This window comes from Notamacropus eugenii, chromosome 5, assembly GCF_028372415.1.
Source record: "Notamacropus eugenii isolate mMacEug1 chromosome 5, mMacEug1.pri_v2, whole genome shotgun sequence".
NCBI lineage: Eukaryota > Metazoa > Chordata > Mammalia > Diprotodontia > Macropodidae > Notamacropus > Notamacropus eugenii.
Window position 1 is genome coordinate 366,123,781 of NC_092876.1, and position 19,316 is coordinate 366,143,096.

The 19,316-nt window shown below is 34.7% G+C and overlaps 1 pseudogene; it reads right to left on the minus strand.

Moving 5' to 3' along the window:
- Window positions 1–14,618: 14,618 nt before the first annotated feature.
- Window positions 14,619–15,806, minus strand: LOC140509284 (transcription elongation factor A protein 1 pseudogene; annotated as a pseudogene).
- Between the last annotated feature and the right edge of the window lie 3,510 nt (window positions 15,807–19,316).

A 19,316-nucleotide genomic window follows, 5' to 3' on the forward strand; every position in this document is an offset into this window, starting at 1 on the left:
TCTCATGATAAGTTGTTTTAAATTTGATAATAACATTTAAAATTTTCACATCTATGTTCATTAGGGAAATTGGTAGAAAATTTTCTTTCTCTGTTTTGACTTCCCAGTTTAGGTATCAGCACCATTTTTGCATCATAAAAAGAATTTGGTAGGACTCCCTCTTTGCCAATTTTTCCCAATAATCTGTGTATATTATTGGAATGAACTGTTCTTTGAATGTTAATAGAATTTGCTTATAAGTCCATCTTGACTTGGAGATTTTTTTCTAGGGAGTTCATTTATGACTTGTTCAATTTTTTTTTTTTCTTCTGAGATGGGGATCAGTTTTTTACTTCTTCTTCTGTTTATCTGGGCAATTTATATTTTTGTAAATGTTCATCAATTTCACTAAGACAGTCAAATTTATTAGAATACAGTTCAGGAAAATAATTTCTAATTATTGTTTTAATTTCCTCTTCATTGGAGGTGGGTTCACCCTTTTCATTTTTGATAAGGGTAATTTGGTTTTCTTCTTTATATTTTTAATCAAACTGACCAAAGATTTATCAAATTTGCTGCTTTCTTTTCATAAAACCAGGTCTTAGTGTTGTTTATTATTTCAATAGTTTTCTCAATTTCTATTTTATTAATCTTTCCTTTGCTTTCCAGTGTTTCTGCTTTGGTATTTACTTGAGGATTTTCAATTTGTTCTTTTTCTACCTTTTCCAGTTGCTTGATCAATTCATTGATTTCCTTTTTCTCTCTTTTATTCACGTAAACATCAAGGAATATAAAACTTCCCCTAAGAACTGATTTTCCTGCATACCATAAGTTTGGAAGGTTTTCTCATTTTTTCATTCTGTTAAATGAAGTTATTGATTGTTTTTATGACGTGTTTTTTTTACTCACTCATTCATTAGGATTTTATTATTTAATTTCCAATTAATTTTTGGTCTGTCTTTCTATGTCCTTTATTGCATAACATTTTTATTGCATCATGATCTCAAAAGAATGCATTGACTGTCTTTGCCTTTCTGCATTGGATTGATAGGATTTTATGTCCTAGTACATGGTCAATTTTTGCATATATGTCATGTACTAACTGAGAAAAAAAGTACATTCCTTTCTGTCCCCTTTCAATTTTTCCCAGATATGTATATATATATATATATATATATATATGTATATATATATATATATATATATATATATATATATATATATATATATATATATATATGTATACATATATATACATATATATATATATATATATACATATATATATATATATACATATACATATATATATTCGGCTCTAACCTTTTACCTTTAACTTGTGTGTATCCCCTTTCTTGAAAACAACATTTTGTAGGATTATGGTTTTTAATCCATTCTGATATGTGACTCTATTTTATGGGAAAATTCATCACAATGACATTCACAGTTATGATTATTATTTGTGTCTTTCCATTCTGTTTCTCCCCCTCCATTTTTTGCTTTCATTTCTCACTTCTCCCTTCTCCTCCTCAAAAGAGTTTTACCTTCGACCACCTTCCCCTTAGTCTTCCCTCCCTTCTATCAGCCCCCTTCTCTTTTCTTTCCCTTTCCCTTTACTACTTTTTCCCTCATTTCTAACCACCCCTCCCTGTTCTTCCCCCTTTCTCCTCCCCCTGCCTATAGTGCAAGTTAGATTTCTATACTTAACTGAGAGTGTTATACCTTGCTTGTACCAAACCAAAATGAACATCAACCTCAAACAATGCTCATCTCCATCCCTTCTTCATCTCTAGTATAATGTTTTTATGCCTGTTAATGTCATGTAATTTACCATTATTACCTCCTCCTTCCCTCGTCTTCCTGCACACTTCTTAATTAGGTTTTATCAGTTAATTTATACACACACCCCTTATCTATATTTACTTTAAATGTTGTAATAAATATACAATTCTCAAAAGTAACAAGTATCATCCTCTCTTATAGGAATATAAACAGTTTGCGCATATTGAATAACATTTTTGTCTTTTTTTCTTGTTTACCTTTTTAAGTCTCTCTTGAGTCCTTTATTTTAAGATCAAATTTTCTAATGGCCTTTGGCCTTTTCATCAGGAAATTCTAGAAATTCTATATTTCATTGAATATCTGTCTCCTGGCCTGAAATTTTAAGCTCAGTTTTGTTGGGTAGTTGTTCTTTGATTGTAGTCCAAGCTCCTTTACCTTATGGACTATCATATTCCAATTCCTTTGATCTTTTGATATAGAAGTTATAAGGTCCTGTGTGATCCTGCTGTAGTTCCTCAATATTTGAAATGTTTCTTTGTAGCTGCTTGCAATAGTTTTTCCTTGATCTGATATCTGGAATTTCGCAAAAATATTTTTAGTATTTTCAGTTTGGGATCTCTTTTAGTAGGTGATTGGTGAATTCTTTTGATAACTACTTTCCTCTCTGAATGTAGGTCCTTCGGGTAGTTTTCCTGGAGGATTTTTTGGAAGATATTGTCTAGGCTCTTTTTTTCATCCTGGCTTTCTCACGGATCAATAATTCTTAGATTTTTCTCTCTTGGACCTATTTTTCAGATCAATTATTTTTCCAATGAGATATTTTGCATGTTCCTGAATTTTTCTTTCATTTTTAGATATTTTTTGGCTGATTCTTGATGCCTTATGGAGTCATTACTCTCTACTTGCCCATTTCTAATTTTTAATGAATTGTGTTCTTCAGTTAGCTTTTGTACCTCCCTTTTTAAATGATTATTGTGCCCAGTTATGTTTTCTATCTCCTTATTCATTTGGCTAATTTTATTTTTTAAGGAGCTGAATTCATTTTGAAAATTATTGGTCAATATTTTCTTCTACTTCTTTAATTTGGCTTTTAAAACCCTTCTTGAGCTCTTCAAAGAAAGCTCTTTGGCCTTGAGACCAGTTCATATCCCCTTTTGAGGTTTGAGATGTGGGTCAATGATGTCCTCTTCTTAATTTTTATTTCTTCTTCCCTTTCCCTGTAATAAGATTTTATGGTCTTTTGTTTTCTAATTTGCCTCTTGTTCGTGGTGATTGCCTTTTTTCATGATTTTAATAGTTGGTCTCTGCTTCTGGGACACAGAGGGTTCTGCTCTACCTTTCTTATTCTGTGAGTGACCTTCCTGGTCACTGGCTTCATGTTCTTTCAACTAGAAGTTATGTGATGCTGCAGCTTATTTGGTTCTGAACTGACTGGTATGTGCCAAGGTGGAGGCCAAGTGAAGTCTGAGTTTCCCTGGGGCTTACACTAAGCTCAAGTCATGAAGTGTGGAGGAAAGGTAGTCTGCCTGCTAGAGTTTTCCTCCTCCCCTAGGGCTGCATTAATCCCATCTGCATTGGTGTCTGCTCAATTCCTCTGCCTGCGCTAAGGCATGCCTAAGGTCTTGGTGTGGGTACTCACTGGTTCCACAACGCTGGGGCTCAGGCTCTTCTTCTGGTCCTTTCAGGTAGGGCTTGCTGGGATGCTTCTTGTCCTGCACTGGTTCCCTTTCAGTCACAACAAGAGGGACCCTTTCTGGTGTTCTCCCTGGCTTCTAGAGCTAAAAGACTGTTTACCCCTTCTATTGGCTCCACTATTCCAGGATTTTTCTGAGGCAATATTCTCTAGGCAACTAGTAAAAGTATAATATCATGTCATTCCCCCAAAATAAGTGGCCAGAAGATATGGATAAATAGTTCTCAGAAGGAAAAATGCAAATTATACATATTTAGATTGAAAAATCTTCCAACTCACTAACTATAAGACAAAATTCAAATCAAATCAACACGGAGGTTTCACCACAGAACCCGAGAATTGACAAGGATGACAAGAGATGAGGATGATTAATGCTGGAGAATTTGTGGGAAGATAGTCACCCTATAGTGCATTGTTGGTGGATCTATGAATCAGTGCAACTATTTTGGAAATCAGTTTGGAATTATGAAAATGAATGAACTATATGCCCATACCTTTTAATGTAGTGATTCTATTGCTAGACATTGGAAGAAATTTCCCATAAAAAACCCAAATATTTTTAGCAACACTTTTTTTGTGGCAAGAAAGAAATATAAATATTCTTTGACTAGGCATGGTTAAATAAATTGTGAATGTACTAATATATATTTGTGTTGTAAGAAATAACTAGTATTAATTCAAAAATTTGTGGCAGGTAAAAGATGAAATGACTGAGGAAAACATATGTTCAACATTCTAAGTGTATCATATAATTTAACAATACATGGAAATTGTTCAACAAAACAAGAGCAGGGGCCTTTCTCAACTTAGGTCTGGACCCTGAATATAGGAGGCTTTTTTACATTAAAAATAATCATATTACACCAATTAATTAAAAGGAAATGATACATTAGGTAATCTGATTTCTGATATGATGAAAATTTAGGGACTTCATGATTTAGGAAGGAGAGAGTACACAGGTGCAATTGTGTGGTTCCCTGAATAAAGAAAAACCAAGAGATATCATACTCCTCCAAGTGTCTATAAACAACCAAAGGCACATGGAAAAAATAATGGATTAGAATGGGCCTAGTTTTCAGATAAGATATATAGGTTGCTTGAGAGGTACAGTTGTGAAAATTCTTCACATCAGTCATTGGCTATGATTGAGATGGTTAAGGATCCCTAAACATTAGGGAGAGGTGGTTCAGTTTCCCACCCACGTAGGACTAGGTTAAAGTGGTACAATAAGATTTTTCTCCCAATTCTCACAATTGAATAAAATTCTTAGAAGATAAAAGTTAGATTTTACACATAGTTGAATTAAAAGGGAACTGAGCTAGTCCAGAATTGTCACAAGATGGTGTCAGTGTGGTTCCCTCAGTTCCCACTATTAACCATCTAATGCCCTCAATTCCCTCAGAAACATAAAAAAACCTTTTATGATCTTACTAGAACTGAGTAGATACAAATAATATAGGTAGGGACTGTGAGAAGGTCAATTGAAAGGATAACAATCACCACAAAACAATAAAAACTAAATGTTCAAGATTTACAAAGATCATTTGTTTCCAAAAAAGAGATATAAGAAAGTATTGTCTCCTGATTCTTTTGTCTAAAATATGTGTTATGAGGTTTAACTTTCATGGGGGAAAGAAGGGAGGGCATGGAGGAAATTCAGACAATTAAAAATGTTAATATCACATTTTAAAATAAGCATCAAGAGGTTGCTTGAAGAACTCAGCTAATTACGTTAAGAGTAAGGGAAAAAAGACAAACTGAGAATAATCAATGAAATGTCATCTAGAGAAATCATAACCAGCAGGAGGTCAGAAAATAGGCTTTAATAGGAGGAGCTTGAAGGGCTTTGTTTTTGAACCACTTGAAATTAGAAATTTCAACAAGGACCTAATAGTAACCTAGCTACTTTTAGAAAGAAAGAGGAAACTGGAAGCGTTAACCTAATTTGCTGCAAATGGGAGCTCCAAAAAGGTGGACAGAAAGTAGGAAGAATTCAAGGTGAATTATTCAGTTCTAAACAATAGACTAGTTGAGACAAAAGTTGAGCCAGGGGTATCTATAGAGGGCTTTTTTTTGTTTTGTTTTTATCTTTAGTGATAAGAGTTGGCATGCAAGGGGGGCAAATATTCAGTGCGCCCAGAAGAAATAAATGATCTACTGTCTCTCTATGTTTACCCAGGTGAGATGACCAAAGATTCCATCCTCTGGGTGTTAAAAATGATTCCAATACTTGATAATTTTAGGAATTGGACTTTTATGAGGTTATATAAAGGTTTTATGCCTGTGTTTTATAGCTAACTACACTGATCAGTTTATATTTTCTGTAACAATGACAACAACAACAACTACAATTTATGTACTACAGAGAACCTTACAACTATCTCATTTTCTTCTCAACAATCATGGCAGGCAGCTACTATTGTTATCCCCATTTTGCTGATGAGAAAAGGTTAGGCAGCTAGTATCTGAGGTCAGAGTAGTAATCAGGTTTTCTTGATCCCTAATACACAGAGGCCTTGTACCTAATATAGTTAAATATAAGTTACTTCCTTAGAAATAACATATTTGTAAGCTCAAAGTCATTACATGCCAGGCCTAGAGGCCTGAGGGCTACCCGAGTCTTCTTACCTCACCTCCCGAGGTCTTCGGTTGGCCAAACCGGATGCTCGTATGAGAGAAAGGACGTTCCAGAGTCGAACAAGGGTTGAGCTTTATTTCAGGGTCTAGTTACAAGTGCAGGGGAATTCTTCCTTAGGAGGGAAAGAGAAAGATCTCCCAAGGAGGCAAAGATCTTACAATAAGAGATTGGAAGTAGAAGTGTAAGTTGGGAGAGAGGGGGAGGGGAGAGAGGAGAGAGGAAAAGCGGAGCCTTGTTGTCCTGTCCGCTCCGCGCCCCTCCGCCCAAGAGAACTTTCAGGCTTTCCTGATCCTACTTAAACTCTCCAGCAGCATAGTTTGCATCTCAATACCGTGCTGTTAGATAACAATAGTGTGCCCAGATCCGGGACAATCTCGAGGGCGGGGAGAGCTCTCTCCCATCACGTTTCTTACGGGAAGAGGCGGAAATATACGAGATAGCTCGGTTCACCTCGATTCCCAGCCGTTTCCTGGGGGGGTCTCGTGAGAACTCTAAGATTTAGAAGTTCCCACCTTTACCCGCCCGAGACTGTCCACCTGGAATTGAGCTTCCATCCCTAGCAATTACATGTATCAAAATTTATGTAATAGTTTGCTAAAAGGACAGTGGGACATATGTCTTTCTGTCTATTAATACCATTGTAAAATCTGACCCCTCTCTCTTAACTTCTTTCTATTAGCTTCTTCATATTTGTCGTGAGAGCCGTCTCCAGCCCCTTAATGAAAATAAGCGTTTCTTGTGTCTCTATGTCTCAGAATGTCCTTAAGTATTTTCTGAGTTATAGAGCTTTTTTTTTCCCCTTTGGTTTTCCTCAACTCAAACTTGTATGTCTCTCTGAATATTATGGAACCAAATCTCCATTAAATGCTACTCTCATCTTAGTCATAGAAGTTGTCCTGAATCCTGAAGTCCTGAGTACTGACAGTATCATTGGAATATTAGTGCTCACAGATCATAACAAATAGAAAATCTCTGAGTATGGATCCAGCAGTAGGCTGTCATCTATGGCTCAACCACCCTATTTTTGAGATTGATAACTGAAAAGTTGACTAGCAAGGGAACACTTTGGGGGCAATACAATTTAATCCAGCAAACATTTTTAAGAGTGTACTATGGACTAGACATTGTGGACTGTACAATATATACAGAGATAAACAACTCGAAAGAGAAAGGGATTGTCAAGACCCATACTTCAGATTTTAACAACATGTGCAATTTCCCCTGGATGTAAACTCTTTCCACCTAAATCAGTAACTTCAATTCATGTTCTTAGAGAATTATTTGGGACAAAGTTTCAGTAACTTGTCTTTAATTATAAGTTTTTATCAGAATCAGGGTTTAAATCCAAATTTTCAGAAGACAATTCTGGCCAAAAAGACATGTAATCTCTTCAACTCAAAATATAAAGTATTCTTAGGAGGAAGAAAGCACTAACAAGGATGAGAAAATGTTTTATGTAGGAGATGGCATCCTTGGAAAGAAACTAGAGATTAAAAAAATTGTAGATGCCACAAGAGATTTATTTCCAGACATAAGAGAATGTGATATATTAGAAAGATCACTTGCCTTAGAATCAGAGAATATGAATTTATATAGTAATAATAATGATCCTTACATACCTCTTTAAAGTTTGCAAAGCTATTATTTATTTATTTTGTTAATACATATAAATAAATATTAAATAAATAAATATTATTTATATTAGCTGATTCTCATTCTGAGGTAGGTACCATTATTACCGTTATTTTACAGATGAAAAAATAGAATAAGATCTGTTATTTGAATTATCCAGGTTCATAGTGTTAGGAAATATCTAAGGTAGGACTAAGAATTCTATTCTATTCTCCTGAGTCCAGGTACAGTAATATATCTACTTCAACATCTTGCACCTCAAATTCTTCCTCTGTGATTTTACAGTACTTGTCTTCTCTTAGTCTTGTCTGTGAAATGAGATAATTGGGCTAGTGTCTTCTTAGATCTCTTCCTGCAAAGACAATCAAAGATAATATGTTGACTTCACATTATTTAAGTGAAACCCAGTATGAAAAGAAAGAAATGTGATAGTGGTCTAGAAATGTATGCTGCAAAACACTTTCCTCCCACGGGAAGCTCTAGTCATTAGTAATTTATCCTTAATCCTAAAATTATCAAAATTTATTTTATATCTCTCTCATTCCCCAAGTAGAAAACAAGCTTCTTGAGAACAAAAATTGGTTTTTATTTTGACTTTATAGCCTCCGTACCTGATACATGAACTGGTAGAAATTATATTGATGCTCCTTAAATTGGACTTCATTGCTTTAGAAACCTGGAACAAGGATAAGAGAATTTAAACTAATGAAATCATGTCTCTTACAGAGTGCTACAACTATTACAAAGATCGGCCTAGGCTTCCTGGAAGACGGTCTGAAGGGAACCTGACTCCATTTAAAAAGTAGTCTCCTGAGAAGTAGGATACTAAACCAAGTTGGATAAGAAAAAATCAGAGCATCAGTAGTACACTTCTCCTTCTCACCATCATCAACTGCATGATAGTAATAAATACATTCAATGATAATTTTACAAAAGTTTGATGAAAACTCCAGTACTGATAAAAATGACAGACATGCTTAATCTATCTGCAAAATAAGACTTCTTTAGGAGTTACATCATTATTATTCTGATGAGAAAGGTTTGTAAATAAAAAGTCTGTATGTCTACTAGAGGTGAATGTTTCTAATCATGGGGAATTAAAGTGTGTCATAAACTTTAATTTATTAAATATATAGTGTTATATTTTCAGAGATGCCTTGGCCTGCTGGTTAGCTGGCAATAATAAGAGTCAATGCACATACTGATAAGTGATTTATTGTCCCCTTATTTTAACAAAGCCATTTCCTTCTTTCTTCTCAAAGCAACTGAATGATTTCTTTTTTACTTCCCTTCCCCAGTGAAATACCCCAAGAAACACACAAAACTCTTTTATTTTACAGCATAAAGTCGGGAAGAGAATGAGGAAAGTCTAGAAGGAAAGATGAATAACAATTAGTTTGCCTGTAATAAGTATAAATAGGCAGCTAAGTAACACAACGAATAAAGTGACAACCTTGGAGTCAAGAAGACTCCTCTTTCTGAATTCATATGGGGTCTCAGACACTTTAATTATATCATCTGTAAAAGGAGTTGCAGAAGGAAATGGCAAACCACTCCAAATTCCTTTGCCAAGAAAACTCTAAGTGAGGTCATGAAGAGTCAGACACAACCACAAAATGACTAAACAACAACAATAGATAATATTAAGCAACAATAAGTTGCTTTTCCTCTTCATTCTTCAATTTCTTATTACCATAGTTGGTGTCTGATAGTGTAATGGAATATTAGTTAAAGTTTTCTGTTCTCTTATTCAGAAAGGTCCATTTATTGGACATTCTTTCAATTCTACTTGTTATTTCTAAGCTTTTGGAAGTTTACATAAAAATAAGCTTTTCTCTAAAAAAAACCTCTCTCTTCACAATTCAGGGTTACAAGTTGTGAGGTCTAGTTCAAAGACCAAAGAATCACTTTGTGTTCCTTTCTTTCCCTCTGAATGATAATGGAGAAGTCATTTAACCTCTCACAATTCACTTTCTCCCGTCTGAGGCTAATCATCCACCTACTTCATATGGTTCTTGGAGCAACTTAATGGATTTTTTCACCCCAGCTTCCTCAGAGAGTGAGATTTATGATTAGGGAGAAAGGTGGTCATTAAGTCACAAGGAGATTATTTTAGTGTACTACAATTTATTTTGAGATTCAGGGGTATTACATCCTAGAGACAGAGATAAGATGCAATTGTAGCTGGAGTCCACTCTACAACAAACATAAGTGCTTTATATAGATGTCCCTTCAATGGACCATGATGGGAAACAGTGTTGTATAATGGAATAGAGTAGAAAATCTGAGTTCAAGGTCCACATGTATCATTTCCTACCAATGTGATTTTGAGAAAGTCATTTAACCTTTCTGATTCCCAATTTCTTCATATACAAATTCAAGAGTTTGAATTAGGTGATCTCTAAAGTCACTTCCAGATCTAAATTTAAGATGATATGAAAAGTGGGAAAGGTGGGTAGGTAAAATGAGAATCAAAGTTTTCTGGGTTTTTTTTTTTTGTTTTGTTTATGTCTCCAGTTAGTATGCCTAGCTTAATATGTAGTTCCTTACCTTATCAGGAAACAACTTAAGTGCTAGGGAGAATATTTCAATACTTTCATGAATTTATGAGTACATCAGTATGGACACTGTCTCCAAAAATGCAGATAGCAACAATTCTAAGCCTTTATATCCTACTTGATTTTTGTCTGTATATTTTCAACAGTCTTTCATAGAGAGTTTTCCCAATTCATCAGTCTGTTCTCTAAATTTTAAGATACTTTTTGAAGACCAATACAATATTGAAGTTACTCATTTCAATTCATTTGATGATTAAATGGTTGTGTTCCATTTCTACATGTGTTTGGTACATCTGTTATTACTCTTGTGAGTTGTAACTATAATCTGGGAGCCATACATTTGTCACACAAAATCTATGGGTGCCTGTTTAGTCTGGGGGATGGCTCTCTCACTCCATTTTCCCCTAAACCTTGTAATCTTAGGTTGCAAGAGAAGAATTAATACCAGATAGCGCCACCTAAACTCACTCAAAGTCGTAGGATAGCCATATTTTGATGAATATCTTTCCCCTATTCTTCACTTTAGGTTTATGAAAGCTTTACACTTTAGATTTACAACATCAGCTACGCACAATGGCAATGATAATAATAATGATGATAGGCAGTATTTCTACATTTTAAAATTTGCAAAGCGCTTTACAAACATCTCATTTTTGTCCTCAGATGAATCCTGGGGGGAAGATGATGTTATCTCCCTACATCCTTCATTTTACAGAAAAAGAAACTGAGCCAGACAGAGATTACATGTCTTGCTCAAGATCACACAGCTGGTAAGTATCTGAAGTAAAAACTGTGCTTAGATCTTCCAGACTACAGGTCCAGCATACAATCCATTGTAATACAAGTGATAATAATGATATTTTTTCTTTAATGCAATAAGTTACTTAAAATGGCACAAGAGAAATAAAAACAATGTAGTTACTCATATGTTAAGGTAAATGCAGGAAAAAAATATAATATATTTCATACATAAACCTTAGTCACGCTCTCCCACCAACAAATTCAGCATCTGTTGGGGAGAACGAACACACTCTTACAGATACTTGGCAAGGAAGCAGATGAGGTAGGGGAACTCACACTTCTGGACTGCAACCTGGGTATCACATGTCCATTCAGAGCATCATATCAAAGAAAGCCACTTCTATGCTACTTGCTTCTAATTCGTACCATTCTCGAGATTAAATCCTCTTCTATTCTTGAATTTATGAAGTAATTACAGTCTCCTTTTAGCTTAGTCATCCTTCAAAGGGTTTGGGGGGAAAGTGTTAAACTCAACTGAGGGGGAAACTCACTTTCTGATAAAGGTTTCCTCAGTCTCACTCTTTCTGGCCAAGCCATTCATGAAATAGAGAATACCATCCAATCAGATTGCAACAAGCAGAGCTCACAATAAAATAGCTCAGGTTAACTCTCTGGACAAGGAACACTTGCCTAGTTAGTTCTTTACTATGCTTCATCCAAATCAATTTTAGTGCTTCTTCCTTTACAGGAGTGGTTCTCCATGTGACTTTTTGTTCTAAATTTGCGGACTTCTTTGGCAATTCCTTGCAACATATGAACCCCTTCTCATGCTAATGTTTGCTTCCTCTACTTATAATTGAAAGAAATTCTATATCTTAGCTAAAAGTTGGTGAAAATAAAGAGATGTATGCATAGGCATATGTGTATAGATGTATATACACATATATACAAATGTTTATCTCAACTATATATATATATATATATATATACATATATATACATATACGTATATCAACTATATGCATTTCCACATTAATAGATCCCTCAGAAACCTATCTACAATTCCTTTAGAGGAAACGTAGAGCTAAAATTAAGCATTCTTATTATGCCACTATTATCAATTCATTTTTTTTTTCTGTTTTTCTCTCTCTAACCAGAGAGGGCAGCAAAGAATGACAGGCCATCTTGCCAGGCTTCTCTGCACTTTACTTCTAGATGGTAGGGAATGGCGATATCTACAATCAAAGCTTTATTTCGGTGAGTTCTAATTTTTATTCAGGCAGTCATGAACTAGTAACTGAAGACTTCCTATCGGATGACTGCTTCTGCTACTGAGTTTTTCAAACACCTTTGACAGAGCTGCCTTTGAATATCCTGAGGTGTCTTTCTCTTCTGCTTTTCTTGATCATTCTTACATAATGTCCATATGTCTTGCTCTTTAATCTCTTCTCCACCTACTGTTAATCAGAGTTCCTTGGAATCCAGAGCCAAGTTTATACTTATTAGGTTAAAATAAAGCAAGATATTTCTTATATGAAAGCAATAGTCCAGGTCTTATTTAATCATCTATTACCCCTCACTCATATGATTTTTCATTTTTGAGTTTTAGTCTCTTTAATCTTAAAATATTTACCTTCAAATGATCTGAGGTATCACAGTCCCCAACATCTCCAGACATTAATCAGTTCTTGAAAGTCCTCCATCTGAGTCTTTTTTTTTTAACTCTTTTTCTTCATAGTCACTTATTTCCATTTCATTTAGTTAATAGAGACTGTTTCTTGCTTCTTTAAACCATAAAAACGTTAACATATAAAGAAGACATGACCTCACATTCTTTTTAAGGTGATTTAAGTCTTTATATGAAATTGCTCAAATCCTATCTGACAACTATTTCTCTACACAGATATTTTGGCAGTATTTTTTTAATCCAAAATTCTTTTCCTATTCTTTCAGGAATAAAAATGTTCATTTGTGAAAGACATAATACCTTACATCAGAAGTGTCAAACAACACTCCTGAGTGACCTGAATCACATTAAAATGTAATTGGAAAATTAAAAATATAATAAAATTTGTAAGAATAATGCAAAATATGACATATTATACATTGTGACATATTGTAATATGCATTTTAAAATGTAGAAATGTATTTATATATAAATAAAATCTATAATAAAATAAACATACAATGAAAACGTAGGTAATATTACACTTTAATAATGTCAATATGTCACCCACAGGGATAATCATGGGCAAATTGTTGTTATTGTTTAGTTTGTCAGTCATATCCAACTCTTCATGAACCCATTTGGGCTTTTCTTTTTTTAAGTTAATAAAAAGACCTTTATTGAGTTGTTTAAAAATTCAATATTTTAAATTACATGAAATTTCTATTAACTTAATATTTTTAACTGTTTTATTCAAATTCCCTTTTTAAAAACATGTCAAACATTTCTCTTCTCTTTAGTGGACTCTATCTGCCATTTTGGGGATATATAAACCAATTTTTAAAATATAGATGTTAATCAATGTGATATTTCAGATAGTTTTCCATAATTAGTAAATTATTTATAGTATATGCACATTTTGTGTGGGCATAGTGAATATGAAATAGCATAAAGAACATGACAAGATTGTTTCAAAATTATTTAATGTTATTTGTTTAGCATTTGAAAACGGAGATAAAAAAGCACTGCCATTAAGAAAAAGTTTGGATAAGGGTTTCACTGAACATTTAGTGGTTTAAAGGGCATAATCAGAAAATAGACTTCAGGAGAAAAAAAAAATTATCAACCTAGATGTGGGAAGAACATAGTTTAATGTAAACTGGCTTCTCAAGTTTGGTCACTGATTTTCATCATCATATTATTATATGGTTCTATACATCAAAATAAAGCTCATGAACAGTTTAGAAAAACTACAGTAACTTGGGAAGTTTTGCATCATTTCCCTCAATCTATCTTCTTGTGAAGAACTGGTCTAAACTATAGTTGAAATCTACCAAACAATGAGCTTGTTCATCAGCAAAATCTAAAAATAAGATGTGAAACAAGTAAATAACAACCAAAGAATGATTGATCAGTTTTAATGAACTGATTTAAACTGAAATTTAAATAAATTTTCCAAAAGTAAGATCTAGTAAGAGCAATTAAGTTACAGACTTAAGAAATACAACTAATTATATTGATCACAACTACTCACCGATGCAAAATATGAAATCACTAAGGCTTATTAACAGTCATTATGATCAAAGTGAGATACTAATTCAAATACAGTATTTACAAACTATATATGATAGTCAAGTATTATTTCATTATCACACTATACTTGGTTAACCTAAAATGATACTGGTCTTTCTTCTCCTTTAAAATAAGTAGCAATATAAAAACAAATGTAAATGCCACTGTCATATTAATTGAGAAGTAAAAAAACCTCTTGTGTGTGTCTCAGATTGTAAAAAAGTTAACGTATATTTTTCATGTTGTGAAGAACAAATAATTTACCAAATGTATAAATCGACAAATCTTTAATGTTGACTTACTTATAAAAATGAAAAAAAAAATAAACACACATTATACAATTGACTGTCTGATAACTAAAAGAAAGCTTTTAAGAAAGGGATGGTGGTGTAAAAAAAGAAAAAACTAGCCCAAAGGATGGATGCTGTTTTAAAAATCTCATTTGCAGGGAAACTAGATTCCCGGTCTAGGTTTAAAGCTAATTACAAGATCCTGTTTTGTAAGTGTCCAGGTATCTTCCCAATTTCTTCTTTTAACAAAACTTCCATCATTTTCCACATTCATTACAGATAACAATTGTTGCCATAGGTTCATCAGCACAGTGGGTTTGAACCTGTGTATAGATACAGTTTCTTTTACATTTGTCACATGTAAACAGTCTAGTTTTCGTCCCACCTGTCTTAGCCATTTGATGTTCTCTAATTTTTTTTTTTGTCAAACTTTTGCTCATCTCCTTAAGTTCATCACTGGCCATTTCCTCTGACGCCATTCTAGCAAACAAAACTTTAGATATGTTCCCCCCCAGTATATTTTTCCTTAAATTTGGATTCTTTGCATCTTTGAGATTCTCTATTCTACTTTGTAACCAGGTTTTTTTTTTTATTTCATGTCTGAGCTCTGTAACTTCTGATATACAGTTTCCTTTATCTGAGATTCCAGTTCTTCTTTATCAGCCTCAATAGAAATGTAGTCATCTCCTGTTCTGACCACCGCAGCAAGCATCTCTCAGCACATCATTCAAACTGAATCTGAGGTGGTTGTTATCCAGGGTAAAGATGTAATGAAGGCATTAGAAGCATTTATCTCTTCCTTTCTGTTGCTTGCATGACTACTAAAGTTACTTTCTTCTTTTCATTCAGGGATGTTTTGGGAGGAGATATCAGGTTCTTTTTTTCTTTTCATCAGAGTCTTTATCAGTAGAGGGTCCTTCTGACAACTTCCAAGATTTGATGAGTGATTTTGGTGAGGATATAACTTCTTCATCTGTGCTCTGCTTCTATATAGCGTTGATTAAGATTCTGATTCTGGTGGACTGCAATAATTCCAGTCATGGGAACATTCTGAAGTTCTTTTAATAAAACCAGCACCCTAGCTTCAATCATATATGTGAAGGTTCAAGTGATTTTTATTCAAGGGCGGATAATCCAATTTTGTGATAACTCAGACTGTGGACTTTTTCTTGATTGTAGTTGTTGACTGTAGCACTTCTAAAGAATACAAAGGAGAAGATGATGAAGCCAAATCAGTCCATTTTATTCTGATGGTTCTCAATAGGTTGATACCTGTTGACAAAGACTGAAATTATGCATTCTTCTCCTGAACCATCTTATCCATCTTCTTAGTAATACAAATGATCTCGTCCTCCATGGCTATGGAGGGTTTTACAACCCCACTTCTCTGCACCCTGTGGGGAGGGAACACGGGAGAAGCAGGGGTAAAAGGGAGATGTCAAAAGAGTGGGTGCAGTAGAGATAAGCTGGATTCCCAGTGTGTCATGGAAGTAGGAACTACACAATGGGAAACAAGGCCCAGGCCCCTTTAGCAACACATAAAGACCCAGTTGTTTTTTTCCTGGCAGAGGCACTGGAGTAGTTTTACATTTCCCTCTCTATTTGATTTTACAGATGAGGAAGAGAGGTAAACTGGGTGAAGTGACTTGCCCAGTTGCCCAGTTACTGTCACACAGTTAGTAAGTGCCTGAGGCCAGATGTGAACTCTTGATGATGAGATTTCCTGATTTCAGGCCCCAAACTCTATCAACAGTACCTCTTAGCTGCTTTCACGTACAACTTAGTGTACTACTTAGTGGCCACTATTTCCATTTGAGTTTATCATGATTGTCTTGATTAAATTAATTTTCTTTTTTTAAAAATTTATTTATTTTTAGTTTCCACAAGATTTTGAGTTCCAAATTTTCTCCCTATCTCTCCCTTCCCCACACCCCAAGACATAATACAATCTGATTACTCCTTCCCCAAATCTTCCTTCCCTTCTATCGCACCCCTCCCTTTGTTTATCCCCATCTCCTCTCTTTTCTTGTATGGAAAAATAGATTTCTATACCCACTTACTTGTATTTCTTATTTCCTAGATTCATATAAAAACAATCTTGAACATTTGTTTTTAAAACTTTCACTTCCAGCTTCTCTCCCTTCCTCACTCCTCACCCGTTTCAACAGAGAAAACAAGTAATTCGATGTAATTTATGCATGTATACTTATGCAAAAGACTTCCATAAATGTCATGTTGTGAAAGACTAACTATATCTCCTTCCATCCTATCCTGTCCCCCAATATTCTATTCTCTTTTAACTTTGCCCTGCCCTGTTTACTTTTAATTACACCTCCCCTATTTGTGCTCTCTTCTATCATCCAGCCAAACCCCACTCATCCCTTTCTCCACTACTTTCCTATAGTGTGAGACAGATTTTCATATGAAATCACGTGTGCATGTTACTCCCTCCTTAAATATAATGTGATGCAATTAAGCTTCACTTTTTCCCTCTCACCTTCCCCCTTTCCCTTCCTTGAAATACCTTTATCTTACCTCTTTTACGAGAGATAATTTTCCCCATTTAATTTCTCCCTTTTTCTTCCCAAATATTCCTCTCTCATCCCAAAATTTTATTTTTTAGATATCATCCCTCTCTAGTCCACTCAACCTGTGTCTTCAGTCTGTAATCCCTCCAACCACCCAAATACTGAGAAAAGTCTCAAGAGTTACAAATATTTTCGTTCCATGTAGGAATGTAAACAGTTCAACTTTAACAAGTCATGCATGATTTCTTTCCTCTTTGCCTTTTCATGCTTCTCTTGATTCTTGTATTTGAAATCAAATTTTGTATTTAGCTGTTGTCTTTTCATCAAGAATGCTTGAAAGTCTTCTATTTCATTGAATGTCCATTTTTTCCCCTGAAGAGTTATACTAAATTTTGCTGAATATGTGATTCTTGGCTTTAATCCTAGCTCCTTTCACTTACGGAATATTACATTCCAAGGCTTCCAATTACTTAATGTAAAAGCTGCTATATCTTGTGTTGTCCTAAGTGTTTCTTTAATTTCTTTGGTTTTTTTTTTGTTTGTTTTTGTTTGTTTGTTTAAACTTATTTATTTAAGTTTTCAACATTCATTTCCACAAAATTTTGGGTTCCAAATTTTCTCCCTATTTCTCCCCTTCCCCAACCCAAAATGCAGAATATTCAAATTGCCCCTATCACCAATCTACCCTGCCTTCTAACAACCCTCTCTTCCCTTATCCCCATCTTCTCTTTTGTCTTGTAGGACAAGATAACTTTCTATACCCCATTACCTGTATTTCTTATTTTCTAGTTGCAAGAAAAATGCTCAACAGTATTTCCTAAAACTTTGAGTTCCAATTTCTTTTCATCCCTCCCTCCCCAGTCATTCCCTTTGGGAAGTCAAACAATTCAACATAGGCCATATCTGTGCAGTTTTGCAAATGACTTCCATACTAGTCGTGTTGAGTAAGACAAAATATATTTCCCTCCATCCTATCCTGCCCCCCATTGCTTCCATTCTCCCTTTTGATCTTGTCCCTCCCCAAGAGTGTTGACTTCAAACTGCTCCCTCCTCCCACTGTCCTCCCTTCCATCATCACCCCCACCCTACTTATCCCCTTCTCCCCCACTTTCCTGTATTGTAAGATAGGTTTTCATACCAAAATGAGTGTGCGTTTTATTCCTTCCTTTAGTTGAATGTGATGAGAGTAAGCTTCATGTTTTCTCTCACCTTCTCTCTTTTTCCCTCCACTGAAAAATCTTTTGCTTGCCACTTTTATGAGAGATAATTTGCCCCATTCCATTTCTCCCTTTCTCCTCCCAATATATTTCTCTCTCACTACTTAATTTCGTTTGTTAAAGATATGATCCCATCCTATTCAACTCACCTTGTGCTGTGTGTGTGTTTGTGTGTGTGTAATCCCACCAACTACCCAGATACTGAAAAAAGTTTCAAGAGTTACAAATATTGTCTTTCCATGTAGGAATGTAAACAGTTCAACTTTAGTAAGTCTCTTATGATTTCTCTTGATGCTTCTCTTGATTCTTGTGTTTGAAGGTCAAATTTTCTTTTCAGCTCTGGTCTTTTCATCAAGAATGCTTGAAAGTCCTCTATTTCATTGAAAGACCAATTTTTCCCCTGAAGTATTTTACTCCATTTTGCTGGGTAGGTGAGTTTTGGTTTTAGTCCTAGTTCCTTTGACTTCTGGAATATCATTTTCCACGCCCTTCAGTCCCTTAATGTAGAAGCTGCTAGGTCTTGTGTTATTCTGATTGTATTTCCACAATACTTGAATTGTTTCTTTCTAGCTGCTTGCAATATTTTCTCCTTGACCAGGGAACTCTGGAATTTGGCCACAATGTTCCTAGGAGTTTCTCTTTTTGGATCTCTTTCAGGTGGTGTTCTGTGGATTCCTTGAATACTTATTTTGCCTTCTGGTTCTAGAACATCAGGGCAGTTTTCCTTGATAATTTCATGAAAAAATGATGTCTAGGCTCTTTTTTTGATCCTGGCTTTCAGGTAGTCCCATAATTTTTAAATTGTCTCTCCTGGATCTATTTTCCAGGTCTATTGTTTTTCCAATGAGATATTTCACATTATCTTCCATTTTTTCATCCTTTTGGTTTTGTTTTGTGATTTCTTGGTTTCTCATAAAGTCATTAGCCTCCGTCTGTTCCATTCTAACTTTTAAAGAACTATTTTCTTCAGTGAGCTTTTGAAGCTCCTTTTCCATTTGGCTAATTCTGCTTTTGAAAGCA